This window comes from Mus musculus, chromosome Y, assembly GCF_000001635.26.
Source record: "Mus musculus strain C57BL/6J chromosome Y, GRCm38.p6 C57BL/6J".
Lineage (NCBI taxonomy): Eukaryota > Metazoa > Chordata > Mammalia > Rodentia > Muridae > Mus > Mus musculus.
The window spans coordinates 44075163-44083803 of NC_000087.7; positions in this window are offsets into that span (position 1 = coordinate 44075163).

The window sequence follows — 8641 nt, forward strand, 5'->3', positions numbered from 1 at the left end:
GCACTCTTCTTTTAGTGCGGCACAGAGTCCAACTTCTTTGAGAAAAAGTAGATCTAGCCCCCTCCTGTTCTGTAGCACTACCTCTGATAGTGAGGTCAAAGATTCTTCAAGTTTGGTGATGGACTGCTCTAGTACTCCTAGGTCTGCATCCATAGCGATTGTGCAATTCATGAAAATAGTTGGGGTTCTGTATCAAGGCAGTTGTGCCTGTGCCGACCCCAGCTGCTGTTCCTAGACCCAAAAGGACTGCTAAGGTCATGGTAATGGGTTCCCTTTTATACCGGGTCCAGTGGTTGAATCCATTGACAAAAAAAAAAAACTGTCATCATGACACAGAAGCCTCGGAACACTCTGAACTAAACGACAATAATCTTTAGAAGTATTAAAAACAGAAGTAAATACACAGGGAGTGAGTCCAGTGTTGCAAGCCCATACTGTGTCTAAGGGAGGGACTAAGTACTGACCTCTATTATTGGAAGACTGGAGATGATGAGTCTGATTACAGAGGTACCGTTTGTCATGTGGGACTTGTTCCAGGCAAAGTCCATTTCCGAGACTGCTGCTAATGTTATTTTTCTGTTTTCTCCCCAAGGACACTGAGAATTGTCCTCAGCCTTATTGTATGTCCTGACTTGAGCAACTCCCTCATAACATGGGGGATTGGAGTCATAACACAGCCAACAAGACTTAGTGATGTTGGGATTGGTACAATTGAGTACCAAAAAGCCCCCTGTACCAGAATAAACAGACAGTTTTCAGAATCTGGGGGAGTAGGGGCAATGTAAGTTTCATGTCTGAGGAAGGGGTATAGACTTCTGTCGGAATAGCTGGACCAACTAGGGTAGGTCCGGGAAAGGTAGGTCTGGGAAGGGGCATTGGAAGTTTTTTAACAAGAAAGGGGTTAGGTCCTACTGCCTGGTTTGGGGGACACTTCATCTTTAGCCGAATCTTAAATGTGAATCCAGGGCCTGTCCCTGTCACATAAAATGTTAAGCCCCACTGTCTTCCCTTTATCCAATCTTTTTTGTCTCTTTTGCTTTTTGAGTAAAAGTGATGTTTAAGAAATCATGGCCCTTATTTCATCTGGATACTATAATAATATAGAGCTAGAGGAAGGGTCCCAATGAGTGGTACCAGTGGTTTCACATCTTTACTAACTACAGAAGATGCCCTCTATTCCCCCACACCAGCAAGTCTCTTTTTTATTTACCCTATCCCTGGGACAGACATAAAAGGGCTCCTGACCAAGTCTCCTCTGTTTAGACCTACTACTACAGCCTGCTATATCTGCAATGTACTTTCCTTGGGAACTTAACCCCTGCTGATATGGCCGCTTGTGATAGATTACCTCATCTTGGGGCACCGTTTCATGTGACTATTCAGGGATATCCCAGGCATCTAATCCATCTATCAGGGCACAGATTTCAGGAAACAGAGGGGGCCACCATGTATAAGGGGGGTGGGGCACCTTTGAAGTACTCCATACAGTATCTCCAGCTTGAGAGATGACCTCCCATGTCAGGGTCATAAGAGTGTGAGGATTATTACCCAAGGTTGGGTACAGCGAAGGCACAGTTTAAGAGAATTATCAGTGGCGGCCACTGTCCAATTTTCTCCGAGGTCGTCTTCATCCTGGTTGGGTGCCTTTTTTTATGTGGGATGTGTGGATCCAGGCAGCGATCCTGTCTACCTTTGCGACCTTGGGGGTGGTCAGCAGCACTAGATAAGGTCCCTTCCACCGGGGCTCAAGCATGCCAGCTCGATGTTTTCAGACCAGAACTGAGTCCCCGACCTGGAACCCGTGGGGTACTACAGTGGTCCCTGGTGTGTAGGCTTCTTTAATCTGGTCCCAGATCTGTGTTCTGACAACTTCTAAGGCCTATAATGGGTAAACAGAGAAGAGGGTGAGGAAGAGTCATCACTGGAATCCAATATCCCATCAGACTCGGTCAAGGCGGGTGGTCCCCCATGTAGAATTTCATAAGGAGTAAGGCCGAAACACCCAGGTGTGTTTCGGGCCCTAAGGAGCACAAAGGGAAGGAGGGTCACCCAGTCTTTACCGCTGGTCTCAATAGCTAATTTAGCTAGGGTTTCTTTTAGAGTCCTGTTCATTCCTTCTACCTATACTGAGCTCTGGGGTCTATAAGCACAATATAACTTCCAATTGTTCCCCAATTGTGTGGCTAAGTCCTGACTTACCTGGGCAACAAATGTAGGCCCATTATCTAAGCAAATTACCCTGGGGATCCCAAACCGGGGTAGGATCTCTTCAAGGATCTTCTTGGCCACCACCTGAGCAGTTGCAGACTTGGTGGGGAAGGCTTCTACCCATCCTGAGAAAGTGTCTATGAAAACTAGTAACTCTTTATTACCATATTTTCCATGTTTGATCTCAGTGAAATCTACTTCCCAGTAAACTCCAGGTTTATCTCCCCATTGTCATTTTTCTTGTTCATTAAAGGGGCATGCAGCATAAATTAGGGCAAACACTTGCAGGATTTAGTTACTTGTTCGTCTAGTAGCCTGAGCACATAATAGTTTGAGGACTGATTAAATCACACAATTTCTTTGCCCCCAGATGTGTCAGGGGATGGATGCATTTTACTGGGATTCAATTCCCAGTGATCATCCTGTGTGTCACAGCCACATGTAAGTCCTGTTCCAGGGGATCTGATACAAGCTAACCTCCATGTGGTCCAGCAATGTTGACATCCAACAAATACACTCCTTCAGGTAAAAATGTTCATCCAATAAAATTAATGAAAAGTATACTGTTTACCAATCGCCATGTAGAACTTGATTTCCAAATGAACACACATATTATCAAGAGCAGACTTTAAAGTATGCATGTAGGTCAACCATTGTGATATGTTTGGTACTTATTTTTTTTTTATTTTTTCTTTCTTTCTTTTCTGTTTTGCATCCCCTAGGACCTCGCATCCCTATGACTTGGAGGAAAGTAATCCAGAGTTCTTCCATAGTCTCTGCTTCAGTTTCTGCCTCTACTTACAAGCTCTGAATCAAGTTCTGACCTGACTTTCCTAGGTCATGCAATTTACAAGCTGAGACTTGTAAACAGAAAGAAACCATTATCTGCTTTTGTAGTTTTGGGCCCCGATCTTTATCACATTGAAATCATGACAGGCTAGCATACTTACACTTATGCTATCTGCCTGTGCTTAAACTACTGGTTACAAACAGTTTGTTCAGAACAGTGGAGTGACTGTTGAATGCCAGACAGTTACCTAGCAATTGTTGCCCTATGAATTTGGGTTACATCTCTCATTATACTGAAGATTCAAATTCAATCAAATGGTTTTAGTACAAGGTAGAGAGGCAACTTAATGTTCATAGAAAACCAATTCCACAGTAGATCAATTCTAAAACTAAACTAACCTGTATGTTATCTCAGCACTAATAAGTAGCAGTGGGACAATCAAAGGCATAGGAAGGTGCAGAGGCAGAGGTTCAGATACAGGCTGAGGTAGAGAATGTAGAGGCAGAAAAAGAAAGAGAGGCAGAGTCACAAGGACAGTCATAGGAAGATTCAGAATCAGAGAATGAGTCAGAATTTGTGGTGTGCATGTACGTGGTGTGTGTCTTTGTAATTCTTGGACATTTTAGGAAGTTACATTAATTCAAGTCCTCAGAGGTGGGATGATTGGTTACGACAAAGCTATCAGATTGCAACAGGTATACCAAGACATGGTTTCTGTTTAATTGGCCACGCAGACACAAGGAATACTTATAAAAGGAGAGATTCCAATATAATGGCTTTCTTCCTACTGATAAGCCTGCCTCCCGGAGTCTCAGCATAAACGTTAATTATGATTCATTAGAAAAGAGCACACACAAGACTGCAGAATCTCAGCCAACACTATTGAGAACACTTTTTTTTTAAATCACAAAGCCCTCACACAACATTTTAAAAAACCATTACTGGATTCATCTTCTAAGTATACACTATATGTTATATTTAGTGTATCACAAAATACTAAAGAGGAGTATCTACTTATGAACACTGAAAGTGTGCTTCAAACAGAAAGCATTAATACTGTTACTCCATAGATGAAACATGTTTATGAAGTAACACTAAGGGAGATTTACACACAATATTTGCATTTCATATGAGGTCCCCAGAAGAAACTTAATTGCATCAAAACACATGGCACAGCATGGAACAGGTATGACTAATATTAAAATAGTGAACAGCTGCATGCAGGAAGTATGGAATACAGAGTTACTAAGTTTGGTGGAATACTATATTTACAAACAACATACATTAGTGAAAAACTCCTGCTGCATTAACTTTGCACAAGATTGAGTGTCAAAGCTAGTACTTTTTGTCTGGTGTTTGGTGGTTGGTTACGCAAGTTGGTTGTGGTTTTTTCATATCCATAGTTAAAGAAGAAGCACTAGGAAAAAAATTAGATTCAGAGATTTTCTAATTCCTCTCTATACCCTTATTTCTGCCCTACCTAGTGTTTTGGAGTATAAAAAGAAGAACCTAGAAAATATCAAACACAAGCTATAAAAATGAATCTTCCTTGCCCTCCACCAGAAATCATCAACTGTGAAGAAATACACTTCATCTTCTTTATTATAAATTTTAAAGGACTCTCTTCAATAGCTTCTTGACTGGACTGTTTCTTTTTACTTTTGTGTGTGTGAGTGTGTGTGTGTGTGTGTGTGTGTGTGTGTGTGTGTGTGTGTGTGTGCCTTGCTGTGCATAATTCCTTCCTGTGTTGCTATCCATTCATGTTTGTGGATTTACTCACAACAAAGCATATACAGCGCATTGGAGTATCTATTGCTTTTTTTGCTTGCTTGTTTGTTTCTTTGTTTGTTTTTGTTTTGTTTTGTTTTGTTTCTTTTCTGGTGGTGGGGAGTGCATCTATGCTTTTTGTTGGGAGCTATTACTGCAACACTACTGTCCTGATCTCTGAATTGGGTCCCCCCCCCCGATAAGAAAAGAGGGTCAAAAGCAGGCCACAGACACACTGCTCTGAGAACAACTGCAGATTGTTCCAACCCTAAGTCAGTGCTGGATGTCCTGACCTCAAGATGTACCCTGATAAAGCCAAGTTCCTGCTTCCACCAGTAGTCGCCAAAAGAAAAATGTCCGCTGCCCCTTCCTTCCTGCTGAGAAGTACTTCCTCCCCCCCCCCCACACACTGCGGCCCCATCCCTCCTTCTGAGGTGCATTGCTTCTGCCCCATTCCTCCTGCTGAAAGGCACTTCCCCTTTTGCTTGTGCATTTAAACCTTGGTCATGGCTAATACATTGGGGTCCTGATGTAATTCAGAACGTTTCCATATCTTTGTTCGCACAATACCCTCATCTCTCTCTACCCCCCATGAATTTCTTAGGAGAAAGTCCTCTCGAGACCCTCGAATAACTGGACCTGCTGGACGGGTCAGCTTTTGAAGTTACAAATCAAATTCTACCATTGAGTGACAAATCTACCTTAGACATGGTTTTGAATACTTTAACAGAAAGTATTTCTCTCTTTATTACTAAGAAATTATAATCTTGTTTTTCTTGTACTCATGAACTGTTACAGAACTTTTAGTTCCATTTATACCAATTTTATGCAGACACTAAGCAATGTAAACCCATTGCTGACATTTTTTTATTGATAATGCAATTTGATCAATACATGAGTTCTTGTTTCTGCCTTGTGTCTGATTGTGTTTTCTTAAAGACTTGAATCTTATGGGCTATAACAAAAACTTGTAATGGTTGTAATGTACAGTTGAGGAGGGTGGTCTGGAGACTCGGGGGGTATTTCTGTGTATAGAATGAATGCCAAGTGCCTGGTGTTATATCAGGGAAATGTTGTTCCTTAGGCTACATGCTCATCGTTTTGTCCTTATACATTTGGGGACAATATTTTTCACTACCACAGAGCAAACGTTACAGGTACTTACTTTTTAAACTGTCAGTAATCACCAAATCTGAAATCTGGGCCTTGGACCACGATGTTCTCTCAAAGCTAGTCAGAAAATGCTTAGCCATATGAGCCCAATCCTTGCTTTTTATCCTTAGAGTGGAGGAAAACTGGTCTTTTCTGTAAGGGTTTTGCAATTAGAAATTCTGGTGTCAGCAGAGCTTACATGACCCCTATTGAGGTTGATCATTTGTAATAGCAAGGAAAAGGTGGGAGGATGAGTACCCTGATGGCTCAAAATAAGTCTAGAACACACTGCATTCTTCCCCCTTGTGGGTGCCATCCCTGTCACATTTTGAAGAGAAATAGTGCTCCTCCAGGAAGCTGGGGGAAATTGGCCTGTATTGCTTTGGATGCTGTTAGACCCAGCCTCCAGGTCTGGCCTCACTATCATTAAGGTCCCTGTCCCTGCTGTTCTCTCAGTTCTCCACAAAACAAGAGACTCTCTTTAGCTTTTGTGCTGAGTGATGTCAGCCCTTCTTCTCATATACTGATTAACTAGGCTATTTGAGCCTTAGAAGAATGTATTTTTCTAAACTAGCTATTTTCTAGGTAAACTGTCAGTGAGAATGGTGAGACATCTATTCTTGGCAAGGTTACCATAATTAAGGGCGGGGAATATGAAGATAAGGCAGATTTATTAATATATTCCCAAAGTCTAGCTTTAATTGACACTCTAATGACTTGCACAAGAAACATGAGATTGTGGGTTGACTTCAAAGTGTAACATATGAGGTCCATATAGAAAATCAGGAGATGACTGTTGAGAACAGCACTGGGCTTTAAAGAATTTGTTCTACCATGACTTTTCCAATATTTCACCATCTTAATAAGTATGTTGTGAAGGCAGGAGATGGTGTAAGAGTGTTCTCATCAGCATCTAGGTCCCCATGGATGCTTGTACACTCTGTCACTTCAAGATATCTGTGGCACAGTGGTACCTGATTAACAAAGAAGCCTTTGTAGTGCCACAGAGCAGCAAGTAGTGGCCTAGAAGCAGGTAGTAGGAAGGTTGACCATGGCCCTCCTTTCAGGATTTACACTTTAAAGCTGAGACACACTGTAAAACACACATGTTTCTGACATTTAGCCCATGGAATGTACAGAGAATATCTCGGTCGATTGGTGTGATGGTTTTAGACATGACTGAAAATGCTTTTATGTTAATCTGAGTGTGCTAGTAATCTTATGCCAACTTGTGAAAATCTAGAGTCACCTACGAAGAGGAAACATCAAATAGGATCTCCCTACTTTAGATGGGTCTATAGACATGCTTTTTGGATTAAAAAAAGTATATATTAATTTAATTTTTTCATGTAATATGGGTTGAACAAATTCTTTCCCTACTTTATATCCCTACCATTCAACTCAGAGACACTGTGAAACTTATAGAAGTCATGGACCAAATGGATTTAACAGAAACATGTGGAACATCTCTCCCTAAAACAAGAACACATATGGTATGCACTCACTGTTATGTGAATATTAGACAAAGAACACGGAATACCCATGATATTATACAGTAAATATCTGCACCGAAGCAGTACCCATACTGTATTCATATCATCACGAATCAGTATGCACAGTTCTCAGTACTGTGCATCTCCTAAAGGAGAATTGCCAACAGCAGATTTAGCAAGGCCTCAACAAGAATTATATCACTGGTAACACCACAATTCGTGGCTTTTAGGCTATATTAGGAGCTGGAGGTCATCCTCCTCATCTCTTTTATTCCCACAGCCTGAGGAAATTAGGGGAGCTTGCAATAACAGCAAGGATGGAAAACCAGAGACCAGCAAAGGGACTAAGACCGTCTATCAGAATAAAAACCAATCTCTTCTAATATTTGAAATATCTGCCTTCCTAGCCCTTCTAATAAACCTATTTTTCAAATCAGACTTAAATCCAAAATGCATGGTAGAATGTCTTTAGAATGAAAATAGCAGTTGCCACCTTAAGCCTTTGTTTGCAGGGATATACTCCCCCTGCAGTCTGATTGGAGGATGTTGATTGACCTGCTATTTCAGGTATGTATGTTAGGATTTATAACAGTAGGAAATTACAGTTATGAAGTAGGAAAAAAATAATTTTATGTAGGGGTTCACCAAGCATGAGGAAGAATATATATGAAGGGACTTGGAAACACACATACCCAAGTGGATGATGGAGTCTATTTTTCCTGTCCTGGAATCTTGGCAGGGATGAGTCAGCTCTAATAAAATAGATGAGAAAGGTTACTGGATGAATTCCTACTCAAAGTCATTGGAGACAACAGCAAATCTGTTTTGTCTGCATGGAGAATGGATGAGGATTTGTGCTCCATTAAAAAGGTCAATAAATTGACTAATTTGATTCCTGCCTGTATATTTGTGTGTGCTTTGTACTTTTTTTCTGCTTTGTGTAGTGTTCTGTGTTCTTGATTATTAACTCTAGGGTCCTTACCATACTTGCAAAATTAAACTTTTCTCAGTTGGAAAAGCTTTCATTTTTGTCCTCTGTATACAATATGATTCTTTAAAAAAATAGTTTTTGATTCCTTTGTACTAATAGTAAGATCAAAATTTCTGGGAAGACACTTTTCATTGAAAATACAGCTTTTCATTCAATAGATTCAGATTACTGTCCCCCCAAATCCTTCTACAACCTCTCCACTTCTCGACCCACCCAAATTCACACTTTTTCTTTCTCCCT